General features: G+C 54.2%; 1 protein-coding gene and 1 non-coding gene across 4 annotated transcripts in view; one reads left to right on the plus strand and one right to left on the minus strand.

Annotated features, from left to right (window-relative positions):
• The window catches only part of CUEDC1 (CUE domain containing 1), an 88,474-nt gene that overhangs the window by 42,363 nt on the left and 30,302 nt on the right, over positions 1-15,809 (plus strand). The gene's annotated exons all lie outside the window — the stretch shown is intronic.
• On the minus strand, positions 8,168-8,240 carry TRNAE-UUC (transfer RNA glutamic acid (anticodon UUC)). The gene has a single exon. It is a non-coding gene; the product is annotated as a tRNA-Glu (tRNA).

Raw genomic sequence — 15,809 nt, forward strand, 5'->3', positions numbered from 1 at the left:
CCGGCTGGGGGCCTGCTCCTCAGGCACTTAATGCCTCAGACGCTGCAGGGTCTTCTTGCCTCCCTCCAGAGGGGCTCAGGCTGGCACAGTCACGACCATTGTTCCCAGTTGCTCTGCCCGCCTGCCTGGACATCTGTTCTCCTAACAATATCTGCCATAAATCCTCACCCTAACTCCAGGGCGGCTTAGCTGGGGGACAACAGAGCCTGTGATGGGCGGCCAAGCCTTCCCCATGGCTGTGCAAGGGCGCATCCGCAACTGTGTGTTTCCTGGCAGCACCGACACCTGCCTCTCCGGCCGAGGTGGTCTGCGCAGCAGTCTCTGGGCTGCAGTTGGAAGGGCTCCTCACAGAGCCCTTTCTGTTCTAACTCACACTGTTGTAATTCTTGGCCTTTGTGAAGAAAAGCGATTTTTTTTTAAAAATCTTGTGTATCCTGGTGTACAGTAGGTCCTCACTCGGTGTGTTTTGCCTGACAGTGAATGAATGAGGGAATAATTAGCAGCCTGTGCGTGAAGGTCACTGGGGTGCCTGTGAATGAAACAGACCCAGTTCCCCTGGCGCATGCAGAACGCCCCCTGGGCGGCACAGGACCCTGGGATGTCCCTCCCTGGGTCTGCCCGGAGGAGCTGGTCTGATGGAGGGAGACAGCAAGTGATGAAGTGCCACCTTGCCCGTCATTACAGCCACTCAGTGCGCTCTCTCCTCTTCCAGATGGCTCTGAGCGCTAGGGCTGACCTGGAAGAGCAGAGAGGGATCAATATTGGCTGAAGTTTTCAGAGACCACCTCCTGGCAAAGAGGACCCTGAGCCGGGTCTTGAAAGCTGGACAGGCCTTGTTTGTGAGGACAGAGGAGAGGTGCAGACGGCTGCCCTGTGGTCCCTGAGGCAGCCGCATGGGGGGTGGAACCCAGTGTGCGCTGAGAAGCCCTGCAGGTGACCCCGATGCTCACCGACTGTGGTCACAGCTGATGCAGGAAAAAAAGAGGGACCGAGGAGCTGGGAAGCGACCTGGCGTGTTTTAGATGACACACAGAGAGAAGACAGGAAGGACATGGGCAGAGAAGCCAGGAGGCATCAAGGGAGGCAGGCTTGGGATGCTCAGGGTCCCAGCTGGATTGATGGTGGCTGTGGGAGCAGAGAGCAGAGTCAGGTGGTCCTGTGAAGGGAGAGTGACACATTTGATCTCATGCCACACTTTCAGAGCACTCTTTAAAATGTTTCAAAGTGATCTGTCTCCTATCTTGTTGTTATATGCTAATTATGGAAATGTAAGAAAGAAACAGAGACATTACTTTGCCAACAAAGGTCCATCTAGTCAAAGCTATGGTTTCTCCAGTAGTCATGTATGGATGTGAGAGTTGGACCATAAAGAAGGGTGAGCGCTGAAGAATTGATGCTTTTGAATTGTGATGCTGGAAAAGACTCTTGAGAGTCCCTTGGACTGCAAGGAGATCCAACCAGTCCATCCTAAAGGAAATCAGTCCTGAGTGTTCATTGGAAGGACTGATGTTGAAGCTGAAACTCCAATACTTTGGCCACCTGATGCGAAGAGGTGACTCATTGGAAAAGACCCTGATGCTGGGAAAGATTGAAGGTGGGAGGAGAAGGGGATGACAGAGGATGAGATAGCTGGATGGCATCACCGACTCAATGGTCATGAGTTTGGGTAAACTCCGAGAGTTGGTGATGGACGGGGAGGCCAGCTGTGCTGCGGTCCATGGGGTCACAAAGAGTTGGACACGACTGAGCAACTGAACTAAACTGAAGTGAAGAAAGAAACGGCAGGCACAGAATTCCACTACCACCCAGGACGACTATTGATTCATGGGCATATTTCCTTCTGCTCCTTTTTACTACGCATCTTGCCTTTACGTAGCTGAAAGCATACCCTATGTATCAGTTTGCCTCCTGCATCCTTTGTTTAACAAAATATCATCAGCATTTCCTGACATTCTCTGAGGCTGTCTCTCTTTATTGTGAGAGGAGGGCCAGAAGATGAGCAGGGCGGTGCTGGTAAGGAAGCAGTGACTCCAGCTCAGGGAGAAAAGGAAGCTTGCTCCATGAACTTCCGATAGTGGGGAAGTCTGCAGTTACGCAGCCTGGGTTTGTCAACTCATAAATTACAGGGAAAGAAGGGATGAAGGGGAAACCTGTAGATTAAAATAGACATTAAAGACAACTTGCAGGACTTAAGTATAGTGTCCAGGCATGTACTTTTGAGGGTCAAGAAATGCAAGAAGGTGATTACCGCACTAGCGGCTTGTAGTCCGCAGAGCGGGCGTTGGAGCGGCTGGCAGAGTTTCGTTTCTTGACATGAATGGTTGCAAGGTGTTTGCCTTGTGATACTTCGTCAGACTTACATGCATTCTGTGCAGTTCTCTGTATCTGCTTGATTGTTTATTTTCGGCTGTGCTGGGTCTCCAGCGCGGCACGGGCTTTCTCTAGCTGCGGTGAGCAGGGGCTGCTCTTGGCCACGGTGTGCGACTTCTCGTCATGGTGGCTTGGCTCATCGCGGAGCAGGGGCTCGAGGCCACGCAGGCTTCAGTAGCCGTGGTGCAGGGCTTAAGCTGCCCTGCAGCGTGTAGGATCCCGCCTGACCAGGGGTTGAGCCAGTGTCCCCCGCATGGGCGGACAGACTCCTAACCACCAGACCACCAGGAAAGTCCTCTGTTTTATATTTTTTTAAAGGTTGGAAGGAAAAAGGAACTTGTTCAGGAATCCGTGCAGCAGAGCTCGTTCCAGAAGCCCTGTTCACAGGTCCTCCCTTGGGCCTCATGTCCACCTGTTCCCACCCTGCGGGGGTTGCCTTCTTACCCCGCTCCCAGCCCCAGCCCCCAGTCTGCAGTTTGCAGGAAAACCTGCAGATCAACAGCTCATTTTGTTTGACTTTCGGGGCCAAAGCTGAAATAGCCTTGGGAAAGAACGGTGATGCCCCTTTGACTCAAATGGGGACATTTTCGAGGAGATTGGTTAGTCAGAAGTGAAGATATCTCAGCCATTTTCCATCGCCATGTGCAAGGATGGGAGGTGCCTGGACCTCTTTCTCTCTCTCTCTGGTTAGTGCAGAGAGACAGGCTCTAGTGCCCAGGTTCTGTGTTTTCAGAATCCCTTTCTGTTCATTTCCTTGGCCTCGCCCTTTGGGTTCCTGGAAAGGATGTTTTTTCCTTTTAATGAGCACCATCCCTCCCTCTCCCCTTACCACACACATACCCCCTGCCTCAATTCAGTTCATTCGCTCAGTCGTGTCTGACTCTATGCGACCCCATGGACTGCAGCACACCAGGCCTCCCCGTCCATCACCAACTCCCGGAGCTTGCTCAATCCCATGTCCATTGAGTCGGTGATGTCATCCAACCATCTCATCCTCTATCATCCCCTTCTCCTCCTGCCTTCAATCTTTCCCAGCATCAGGGTCTTTTCCAATGAGTCAGCTCTTCGCATTAGGTGGCCAAAGTATTGGAGTTTTAGCTTCAACTTCAGTCCTTCCAAAGAACACCCAGGACTGATCTCCTTTAGGATGGACTGGTTGGATCTCCTTGCAGTCCAAGGGACTCTCAAGAGTTTTCTCCAACATCACAGTTCAAAAACATCAATTTTTCTGTGCTCAGCTTTCTTTACAGTCCATCTCTCACATCCATACCCCCTGCCTCAGCTACCCTCTACCTCTGATTCCTTCTCATTGCTCTGAAGAAACCCAAAGAGGCAGAGCCAGGTCCACCAATATGGCACACCCAGGAGAAGGGCCAGTGGATGAGCCCGGCTAATGCCAAGTGCCCCCTTCGCCCTGGAGAGCCCAGGGTCCTGCAGGTGCTGATTCCAGACTTGGGCTCCTTGCCGGACTCCTGCTTCTCCCTGCCTGGGTGTCAGATCTCACCATGGGAACCGGGCCAAAGTTTTGATCTTGGATGAGGCCGCAGCCACCAGCAGGGAGAGGGACTTGTGCCTAGCCCTAGCCCTGCCTGCCCAGGAGAAGGGGTCTTTGCACTTACCTGCCCTTCCCAGGAGGATGTGGAAGGGCTTTTCCATCGGGGAATCAATTGTTCACCGTCCTTGGTCTCCCCAGATAATTGTAACAATGCCCCCCCAGTTACAGGACACCAGGGCTTCCTGCTTCTCTTAGGTTCTGGAACAGCACTGTCTGATAGAACTTCTGTGATGTTAGAAATGTTCTAATGTGTGTGCTGTGCCTTGTGATGGCCGTTCAGCACTTGAAATGTGGTAGTGTGATTGAGGAACTGAATTTCTAATTAATTAATTTACTTATTTATGTGGCCGCATTGGGTCTTAGTTGTGGCATGTGGGATCTTTTCACTTGTGCCATGCAAATCCTGACTTACTTGCATCGCACGAATCTTAGCTGCAGCATTGTGGGCTGCAGTTCCCTGATCAGGGATCAAAGCTGGGCCCCCTGCATTGGGAACGTGGAGTCTTAGCCACTGGACCACCAGGGAAGTCCCTTACTTAATTTTAAATAATGTACATTTATCTTGCCACACGGTGACTAGTGGCTACCTTCTTGGGCAGTACAGTTCTGGAAGGAGAGGGTGTCTGAGAAGGCTCTAAGCGGCCAGGCCAAGGTGTTTCAGAACCTCTGGCTCCCGTTTCGTGTCTGTACACGTATGCACACAGGACACATTTCAGAAAGGGCCTGGAGGTGGTATCTTTTTCTGGCAAAGTCTGCTGGTTAAATAGTCTTATCTCAAGTGAGGCAGAGCTGCCATTGACCATAAATGTGCCCCACATGTGACTTCTGCATGTCCTTGTACACCTGGAAGTAAGCGGGGGTGAGACCTCAGGAACCAGGCACCTGAGTCTGGATTCAGTGGTCAGAGGCCACAGACCCTGGTCTCCCACCGCGGCTGCCCGTGCTCCCCGCTGCCCCTCCCTTTTGGGAAGAAAGAACTCGGTGTGAGTGGACGCCCGGCAGCTGGTAGAGAAGCGCTCCTGTGAGCCACCGGTGGCAGGGGGCAGGGTGGAGGTGGCAGCCCACGCGGGCAGTTTTGATCTTATTTCCTGTTCTGAACAGCTCAAGTAAGAGGGATCTTTGTCTTTCTTCAGAAGGTGGGGATGAGGAACAGCTTTTAATTTCTTGTTTAGTTGCTGTTTGGTTGCTAAGTTGTGTCCAACTCTGCGACCCCATGGACTGCAGCGTGCCAGGCTTCGCTGTCTTTCACCATCTCTCTGGAGTTTTATATATGGGTATATTTTTTGAGTGAGGAGTGAAGCTGCATCAAGGTCTTAACCAGCTGATCTGGTCCCCTTATCCCCACTTTGTCCCCAGTTTCCCACCGCCTAGCGTGCACTAAGAGTCGGATACGACTGAGCGACTTCACTTTCACTTTTCACTTTCATGCATTGGAGAAGGAAATGGCAACCCACTCCAGTGTTCTTGCCTGAAGAATCCCAGGAACGGGGGAGCCTGGTGGGCTGCTGTCTATGGGGTCGCACAGAGTCGGACACAACTGAAGCGACTTAGCAGCAGCAGCAGCAGTGTATCATAACTTGACTATTCCAAATGTGCCACGGAACATCCCTGCATGGCCACCTCTCCACCACCCCCAGCCCTGTGGCATGTGTGACTCTGGAGACCATGTGAACAGTTTCCATCAACAGGGCTGTCATTGTCCCCTGGCCCACGCCGTGCAGATGGGGACAGAGCCCCTCTGTGTAGGCAGGATTTCCTGGGCTGGTAGCCCTCTCTCTGCACAGCCCGAGGAGTGCCCCCTTCTGCCTGGTGACTCGCAGTCTCTTCTGCAGCCCGGTGCCTTGTCCTGCCTGATTTGCATCTTTATTTATTGTCATTGCAGTAAAATGCACATAACATAAAATTTACCATTTTAACTATCTTTAAGTGGCAGTTCAGTGGCATTCAGTATTCGGACAGTATTGTGTAGTCCTCACCATTGTCCATTTCTAGAACTTGATCATCATCCCAAACAGAAACTCTGTGCCCATTAAACAGTATCTCTCCATTCTCCTGTTTCCTCAGCTCCTGGGGAACTCTTCTGGTTTCTGTCTCCAGGAATCTGCCTGTTCTAGGTACCTCATAAAGTGGAATCATATAGCGTTTGTCCTTTTGTGTCTGGCTTATGTTATCACGTTTTCAGGGTCCATCCATGTTATAGCATGTATCAGAATTTCATGCCTTTTTTGTGGCTGAGTTCCATGGTTCCGTATGTACAGTCTCTGTTTCGTTCATCCATTCATCTGGTGACGGACACCGGGGCTGCTTCTGCCTTTGGGCTGTTGTAAATGCTGTTGCTATTAACACTGGCGTTCAGATTCCTGAATCTCTGCTTTTGGTTCTTCGGGGAGAACACCTGGGAGCAGAACAGCTGGATCACATGATAATTCTGGGTTTAACTTTTCGAGGAGCTACCAAACCGTTTTCTGCAGCAGCTGCACATTCCATGTTGCAACATATCTTTTAAAAAAAAATTCTTAATTTGGGGGACTTCCCTGGCGGTCCAGTGCTTGAGAGTCTACCTGCCAGTGCAGGGGACATGGGTTCGACCCCTGGCCCAGGAAGATCCCACATGCCCATGAGCCACAGCTACTAAGGCCATGGCCCTAGAGCCCATTCTCTGCGGTACGAGACGCCACCGCTGTGAGAAACCCAGGCACTGCATCTCGAGAGTAACCCCTGCTTGCTGCAGCTGGAGAAGGCCAGAGTGCAGCAGTGAAGACCCAGCACCGCTGAAAGGAAATAAATGAGTGTTTTTTTTAAAAAATGAAACAAAAAAAATTCTTAATTTTTAACTATAAAAACAATGCATGTTTGTTAAAAAAAAAAAAAAGCAACTTCAAAGGATGCAGAGATGCATGAAGTAGTCAGCAAACCCCTCATGCAACCCTACTTCTTAGACAACTGCTTCTTAGTGCTGGGTGTGTATTCACTTGGTGGCCTCCCTGTGCATTTCAAATATACAAGCATGCACTCTGACACTTCGACAAAAATACTGCAGGGGACACCTGGCGCTGCTGCTTGGTTTTTTCATGTCATCTGGCCCTGGAGGTCTGTGCTGCCTGCCTCTCCATTCTTCCGAGGCACCTTGTGTCGTGTTCAGTTCCTGGGTATCAAGAGACAATTCCCACAAGCCCTCTGCACTCACAGCTTTGCACACACAGGCAACCATCTCACCAGATGGGAGATGCAAGCTGACCTTGGCACTGGGAAGGCCGTGCAACCCCAAATCACCTTCCCCATCAGTCTTGGCTTTTACTCAGTTGCTCTACACTCGAGGAAGCTAAAATAGCTGAGCTGCAAGCTGCTTGGTGAAGGAGGGCCACCCACCTGCCCTGCTCAAGCTGCAGCCTGGCCAGGCACATCCTCCCCTCTGGGAATTCCAGGAGTCAGCCTCCTCTGAAGTGAGGAAGTACCTTAGAACTGGGCAGAGAAGTGAGCTGCGTGGAAGTGAGTTGCGTATGTGTGTCCAGGCTCTGGTAACATGGGGTGGGCAGGGTTTCTCTTTGGGGCTCCGAGGGGCAGCCTGCAGGGCCTCAAGGCATGCAGTCCCCTCACACACTTGGCAAGACCCAGCCGAGGCCAGCCTGCCTTTTGCCGGCACCTTTTTCTGCAGAGCCCCAGGCAGCTGGTGGGAGAGTACAAAGAGGCCTGGAAAATCCATAAACTGCATAATCAGCCCCTGCATCTTGGCCGCTTGACTCTGTTTATTGCTTCCTGTCCCCGAAAGCCCTTTCCAAACAGACTGGGCTTTAAGGGGGGTGAGCCGGACCTGGTGGGTGGCCTGCCCCTGCCAGACGTCAGGGAGCAGGCGGCTTCCCTAAACAAGCTGGCTCCTTTCCACTTCTCACTGCCACCCCCAAGGGAACAGGGGTTGTCTAAGAGCATGAGAGGGCCCCCCCAGAGGAGGGCCATCTCCCCAGAGGGCTGTTTTCTTTCTAATTGACAAAGGACAAGGGTCTCATTTCTACCAATTTCCTTGAGGGCCTGGAGGTTAAGTTCTAATGAGGTGCGGGAGGGGTGCAGGGTAAACCCTTAGCCTCTGACTGACCCCTGCAAGGTGGGGAGGGGAGCAGGGGTCTGTTCCTCAGGATCTAGGGATGAATGGTACTTTTCCAGGGACGCAGAGGCTCAGTGAAAGCCATTTTATTCTTATTTGTATTACATTTTTTTGGGGGGGCCACTCAGCTTGAGGGACCTTGGTTCCCCAGCTAGGGATTGAACCCACGCCCTCAGCAGTGAAAGCACAGCATCCTAACCACTGGACCACTGGGGAGTTCCTTGTGTCGTGTTAACCTTTTTAAAGTCAGATTTCTCCCTGTTGATTAACTTTCCTCTCTTCCTCTCTCCTCCCCAGCCTTCGTCCTCCCTGTCCCAGAGTTAACTGATTCGCTTTGCCGCCTTTCCCACTCTGCTGGTGGCGGAGATGTGCCTTGCAGGGAAGAACTGCCGCCTCGAAACATTTACCTGGATATTCACGGTGGGGGGCGCCCTGCAGGGCTGTTTGCTGTGCTTTCCTGGATTCTGGGAGATACTCGCGTGGTTGGAGGAGGGATGGTGTGTTTTGGAAGAGGGGCGTATAGGGAGGTGGTCTCCCCGAGCTGGGGCTGCCCCTCCAAGCTGGATGTGGGAGGCATTGTCCCCCTCCGACCTGGGGTTCCTGCTGTGCTGGGATCAGAGGCCCGAGATCCCCACCTCCCCCTCTGATGCCTGTCTGCGTCCTCCCGGCCTTAGAAGCCCCGATGTACCCCTGCTGGATGGAGGGCTTCTCTGGTGGCTCAGATGGTAAAGAACCTGCCTGCAATGCAGGAGACCAGGATTCAATCCCTGGGTCAGGAAGATCCCCTGGAGGAGGGCATAGCAACCCACTCCAGTATTCTTGCCTGGAGGATCCCATGGATGGAGGAGCCTGGCGGGCTGCAGTCCATGGGGCCACAGAGAGTCAGACACGACTGAGCGACTAACACTTTCACCCCTGCTGGAAGGCCTCTCTGATTGAAAAAGCCGAGGAATGAGTGAGCCTGTGCTCTCTGTGTGGACCTGCCGTGTCTGAGGGCCGTGGGTCAGCTTGTATTTTTCCACAGGGTCCGGGGCCGTCTCAGCAGACTTTCCACGTGGGACCTCTGTGTGTCTGAGCCTGTGCTTCTGGTTGTGCAATTCTGAGCCTGCCCCACCCTCCCCGCTCCTTCCTGAAAGTGAAATGCTACAGTCCTTGCTCAAGAACAAAGGCCCAGAGCTCAGCCCTGCATGTTAATGGTTTTGAGCGTGGCCACTTCCTCCTCCGGGGCCTGACTCACTCACGCTGCCCAGGGTGGTTGGGATGGAAACCCAACTTGAAGAGCCCAGAGCCAGACAGGGGGGCCCTGCTGGGTGTGGGAGCCGGAGCAGAGCAGGGTCCCCGCCGGCCCTCGATGCCTGCGGGCGGGGGCACCTGTGGCAGGCAGGCCATGCCCGCTCAGCTCGGAGCTGCGGGGCCCCCGCTTGTTTTCTGTCTCCCCGCTCCCGGCCAGTGCACATAGCGCTTCTCTCTTGCTCCAGGGTGATGCCACGTTCCTAGCCCTTCTGGGGCCCGTTTCCCCCTTTGCCCCGTGCAAGGCTCCCCATTACAAGTGGGGTGACCGTGTGGTGAGCACTTGGGAACCTGGGCTGTGGGGTAGCATCCTGACCCCGCCACTTCCTGGCTGTGGGGCTCGGGCAGGTTGTCTGTAGGATAACGCCTCCTACCTGGTAGGGTTGTGGTGAGGATGTGGTGGAGGTGGAGTGCCCAGCACCGTGCCAGGTGAGCCCCCGCTCTCGGGCACAGGCCCAGCCTAGAGCCTGGCCGAATGGAGAGGGCTCCCCCAGCCCTGGAGACCACCAAGTGCCACGCACATGGAAAGCACCGTCGTGTGGGGGCAGTCAGCATATTCAGAGTGAGAGAATGATCTATTTTTAAGGGCTGGGATCAGCAGTCGTGGGCTACAATTCACAGATGTTTCCCACTGGGGAAGCCGGCTTTTCACTCTTGCCTTTCCTGTCAATCTTTTCTCTCTGGTTGCACATGCACACAGGTTCCCCTACACAGAGGTCGCTTGAGTCTGAAATCATCCCGTGTCGGTGGGCTGCAGGTCTGATAAGCCCCATGGCTCCTCGGTCAAGGATTCATAAACCTCGAAGGCTGACGCAGTCGTGCCTGCCACCAGCCAGCAGTGCCTGAGCACTGGCTGAACACCTCGTGGTGTTTCCACAGCGCGCATCGAGGAGCCATGGGACTAGGGGATGTCCAGCTGCTTTTGAAAGGTCCCAGCGATTGCTGGACTTGCCCCACTGTCGCCTCGCACCCTTCAAAGTCTGGCTGACACGCAACCCACCTGTAGGCTGGGGCCATTCTGGCTACGCCCTCTCTCCCACCCAGCCCTCACACCCATCCTCTGCTGGGAGAAAGGGTCCACGCGTCCCCGGCTCTCAGCGCCTCAGGAGGGACAGAGCGGCTGCAAGTTTGGGCTTGTGGGGTGATTTGGCAGAGCCTTTGTTTGACGACTGTTGATCGAGCCCAGGTGTGCGGACCTAATGTTTACAGAATCCCGGTTGACTCAGGCTGGAATGAAGAAAATGGATATTCAGGGGAGTAGGGAGGTGGCACTGGATAATCCAAAAGCCATTTGTTGAGGGCTTGGAGCCAGAGATAAGTAAGGTATTTTTGCAGATCTCCCTAAATCAGCCAGACAGGAGTTCTTTTTAATGTGTCCCCGCAGTGTGCCTTGGTGGCTCCAGGGACTGAACAGTCCATGAAACTCAGCTCAAACAGCTGTGGGCCATCTGGAGACTCAGGGCAGACACGGAGGATGCCAAGAATGAAAGGGATCTTGGAGATCCATGCCCATTTTTCAGACGGGAATCTGAAAGCAAGGTCACTTGGCTGGTTCGTGATGGAGCTGAGATCAGAATCCAGGGCTCCAAACTGTAAGGGAGTGGTCTTCACACTTTCCTGGTCATTAGAATGATCTGGGGATCCTGTGAATATTCAGATTCCCAGGCTGTCTCCCCAGAAATTCTGATTTAACAGTGAGGTGGAGAATATGTGTTTTCGCAAACCGCTCAGAAGACTCTGGTGAAGGTGGTCTCCGCCATCCTCTGAGCTACGTTGCTCTAAAGCAAAGAGCATTTGCTTCTTAGACTGGTAGAGAAGTACCTTTGCGCTTCCCAGAGCCGTGTGAGCAGATCAGCAGCAGTGCAGGGAGCAGGTGGAGATGCACACAGCTCTGGGTAAACCCAGGCTTGAAAGCTGGTAGCAGGTCACTGGTGTGTCAGAAGATGTGACAGGCTCACGGTCTCTCTCCTGGAAGGCCATGCCATCTGGATGTGGTACGACCCTGGACAGCCTTTAGGTCACACGCTCCTCCTTGTCCCTGTCTGCAAACTGGCTCTGATCGTGGTAGAAGATAATGATCTGCAGGACTAGATTACTGTGAGGATTAGCATGAGGCACCGAAACCCAGCCCAGCACTCGGTAAATGGCAGGTTCCCTCATTACTAATTGCTGGGGGAGGGAGGCAGGGCAGGCCTCTGCCTAATGTCTTCATAGAATGGGCTTCTGCTGGGGATTTCCTTTGAGGACAGGCGTTCTAATTCTGCAGCTTCAGAAAGGGGACAGGTCCTTCCAGCCCCAGGGTCCCCAGGATGCAGCCACCCACTTCTGCAGAGCAGCCATCGTAGTGGTACCTAGCATAGGGATGCCTTTCTCTGGCACCCCTCTCCCGCCCCCCACTCCCACTCACGTCCTTGCATCTCTGGGACGTTTCAGTGATGGGTGAGGTCAGACTGAATAGGGACTGCTTCTCTCCATTTTCTGGAGCTGGAGACTGAGGCCCTCTGAGGCAAAGAAGGCTGGTTCTGTGACCCCTGCCCCTGCCTGTGCGAGGACCAGAACTCCCAGCCCCAGCAGGCTGAGGTCCGTGCCTGGACTCCCTTCCAGGAGCAGGTCCTTCAGGGAACCAGGAAGCCGCTGCCTCCGTCAGGGCGTGCCACTTCCCTGTCCTATTCTGGCCAGATTGGCTGCAGAGCAGGTCAGCCCGACCTCTCCCCTAACCATCGGTGCACCTGATGCTGTGCAAACCGTGCTGGGCATGCTTGGGGAAGAGATGAGGGCCTCATCCGGCCCCGCTGTCCGCCTGGGGAAGGGAGGGGTCTGCAGCGTGGGGCCGTGGGAAGGCTGAGGGTGCGTGTGCTCAGGGCCTGTTAGCGTGTGTGTAGGACAGCGTGGCTGGAAAAACACAGCTTCCGAGTTGGGCGAAGAGGGGAGTGGATGGCGTGCCTGGGCTGCAGGGGGAGTTCGGGGAAATCTAAAGGAGTGTGGCCCCACGGTTGTGGCACCCTCTCAGCAGTGAATGCTTTGCTGGAGCTGGTGTGTGCGGCACACTCAGGCATGTGAGCTGTGTGTTGGTGTGCTGGGTGCACACACACACACAGGGAGAGAGTGCTGACCCAGGAGGCCACGATCTGGGTTCAGATCACAGCTCTGTGGCCACTGAGCTCAGACCTTGGGCAACACACACACACACACACACACACTGTCGACACACACACACAGATCCCAGCTCTGTGGCCGCTGAGCTCGGACCTGGGCAACACACACAGACACAGACACACACACACACACACCCCGTCTGGCAGGGAGAACATGGACACACACAGACAGACAGAGACACACACACACACACCATCAACACACTCATACACCGCCCCCCCGTCAACACACACACAGATCCCAGCTCTGTGGCCCCTGAGCTCGGACCTTGGGCAATACACACACACACACACACACATACACACACACACCCCCCTGTCTGGCAGGGAGAACACGGCCTTTCTTCCTGCCTTCCTAATCCTGGCATCTCTGCAGGGCATGTGCGGGCCCGCGGGTACGTGGCATGGAGCAGCGTGGGTCAGGGACAGCCGGCAGCTGGCCTCTGGGCGCCCCGCTGAGGGGGGTGGGAGCGAGGGGAGGGGGCCGCCCGCGGCTGGGAGAGGAGCTGGCCTGGTAATGGCTCTAAACAATCCCATCTGCCGCCCAGCCGCTGGAATTTCTGATGGTGTCCACCGCCCACAGAGGGGGCCATGGCCCTCCCCCTGCAGCTGCCGCCTGCTCTTTTGAAGCCGGGCCCTCCCCAGGCCTCTGCTCCCCTGCCCTGGGTCTGCATTCCTTGGCTGCCGGAGGCGCACTTCTGAGAAGGGCCCCCAATGCCCGGCCCAGGCCCTCTGCGGGGGGCAGGCCCCGTCAGACCCACCCTGCCCCCAGCAGCAGCTAGAGGCTCCACACAGGGCTCCCGGAGCACCCCAACCCTGAGTACCGCCTTCTGCTGCATGCTCCCCTCGTCCCCACAATCAGGACTGGATTCAGGATCGCAACCCCGGGTCTGACTCCTAGGCCAGGCTCTGGAAACAGACCCTCTTATGTACCCCGAGACTGAGGGCGCGTGATGTCCTACAGGATCAGGGGGTACAGGTGTCCCCAGTCCACACGCGAAGACACAGGCTCAGAGCAGTGCCGCTCACCCAGGCAGCGGGGACCAGGGTGGAAGCCGGGCTTGGCCCCGAGTGAAGCTTACCCTGAACCGCTGTGCTCTTACCCAGACTCAGCGTCAGTAAAACCCAGCGTGTGGTTTTCCCTCCACGAGGAGCTTCCTGGCTAGACCCGACCCTGCGCTGCCCCTGGGAAGGGGCCCACACTGCAGTCTGACCTCTGAAGTGACTGCAGTATCAGCCATCACCTTGGCCCGGGAGGGAAACGCTTTGCTTCCCACAGCTCCACCAGGAGGTGGGCAGTGCCTGTACCTGGAAGCGGGGCTCAGGGGAGCGAGTGGGAGCAGCCTGGTTCCCACCAAGGCAGGACTTGGCGGGGCTTGCCCAGAGAGTCCAGGCAGGAAGGACTGGGTTGGGATGTGGAGGATTACAAAAGTTTTAAAACCCTGGAGGCTCTGTGGTTTGCTTTTTTCTTAAGATGTTTTCCCTATCATCATTCAGTGTTTGTTTGGTTTAGTTTTTTAGAATCAGAGAACAGTGTAAGGCGGGGGTTCCGAAGAGCATGGACTCTGGGGACAGATTGTTTGGATTCACATTTTGGCTCTGTCACTGACTCTGACGCCACATAAGTTATTTAAACTCTCCTGGTCTTCATTTGGGCTTCCCAGGTAGCATTAGTGGTAAAGACCCTGCCTGCCAGTACAGGAGATGTAAAAGATGGCAATTTGATCCCTGGGTCGGGAAGATCCCCTGGAGGAGGGCATGGCCACCCCCTCCATTACTCTTGCCTGGAGAATCCCATGGACAGAGGAGCCTCGTGGGCTGCAGTTCATGGGGTTGCAGAGTCAGACATGACTGAAACGACTTAGCACAGCACACACAGTCTCAGCTTATCTGTACAATGAGTATAATAATTGCTTTACTGTGAGGCTTTGATAAGATCATGCATGCCACGTGCTTAGAAAGTGGCAGTAGTAAGTATTCACAGATATTTACTATAGCTATTATTAAAAAGTCATGTCCATTGTAGACAATACGTATATGAAAAAGGAACAGACAATATCACCACAGTGCCATCACTTTGATGTTATTTCTTATTTTACTTATCTATTATTTATGGCTGTGCTGGGTCTTCATTTCTGCGTGCAGGCTTTCTCTAGTTGCGGCGAGTGGGGGCGACTCTCTGGTTGCAACGCGTTGGCTTCTCCTTGCAGTGGTTTCTCTCGTTGCGGAGCGCGGGGTCTAGGCAAACAGGCTTTAGTGATTGCGGGGCATGGGCTCGGTAGTTGCAGCCTGGGGCTTGAGAGCACTGGCTTAGTAGTTACGAAGCATGCGCCTAGTTGTCCCATGGATGTGGGATCCTCCTGGACAGACCAGGGATCAAACTTGTGGCCCCCGCATCGGCAGGCGGACTCTTCAACACAGAGGCACCAGGGAAGCCCTCTGCCTATTTTATTTTTAAATCAATGAGCATGAATAAAAATTTGAAAGATGCAAAAGGATTTATAGAGAAAAGTTTCCTTGACCTGTCTCTCGTGACCTAATTCTCCCCAGTGAAAACCCACATTATCGATTTCTTTTGGAGCCCACTCCCTCACCCTCTCCATATGACAGACATGCGTGCGTGCTAAGTCACTTCAGTCGTGTCAGACTCTTTGCGACACTGAAGCCCGCTAGGCTCCTCTGTCCATGGGATTCTCCAGGCAAGAATACTCGGGATCAAACCTGGGTCTCCTGCATTGCAGGCGGGCTGGCTCAGATGGTAAAGAGTCTGCCTGCAATGCAGGAGACCTGAGTTCTATTCCTAAGTTAGGAAGATCCCCTGGAGAAGGAAATGGGACCCCACTGCAGTATGCTTGCCTGGAGAAGCCCATGGACAAAGGAGCCTGGTGGGCTACAGTCCTTGGGGTCACAAAGAGTCAGACACGACTAAGCAGGTAACGCTTTCTTTACCACTAGTGCCCCTGGGAGGCCCATGTACAGACACACACACACCATAAGGCAGTAGAGGACAGAGAAATACACTTTCTGATCTGTGCCTCGCCTCGTTCCCCTAAGCAGTAGGTCTTGGGCACAGAGATACCTCATTTTTGTTTACCATTGTATGGTGGTGGTGGTGGTTTAATCGATAAGCTGTATCCGACTCTCACAGTTCCATGGGCTGTAGCCTGCTGGGCTCCTCTGTCCAGGGGAATTCTCCAGGCAAGAATTCTGGAGTGGGTTGCCATTTCCTTCTCCAGGGGATCTTCCTGACCCAGGAATCAAACCCGGGTCTCCTGCACTGCAGGCAGATTCTTTACCGACTGAGCTATGAGGGAAGCCTTATGGTGTTCCATTAAATATG

The sequence above is a fragment of the Bubalus kerabau genome, chromosome 4 (assembly GCF_029407905.1).
Source record: "Bubalus kerabau isolate K-KA32 ecotype Philippines breed swamp buffalo chromosome 4, PCC_UOA_SB_1v2, whole genome shotgun sequence".
NCBI lineage: Eukaryota > Metazoa > Chordata > Mammalia > Artiodactyla > Bovidae > Bubalus > Bubalus kerabau.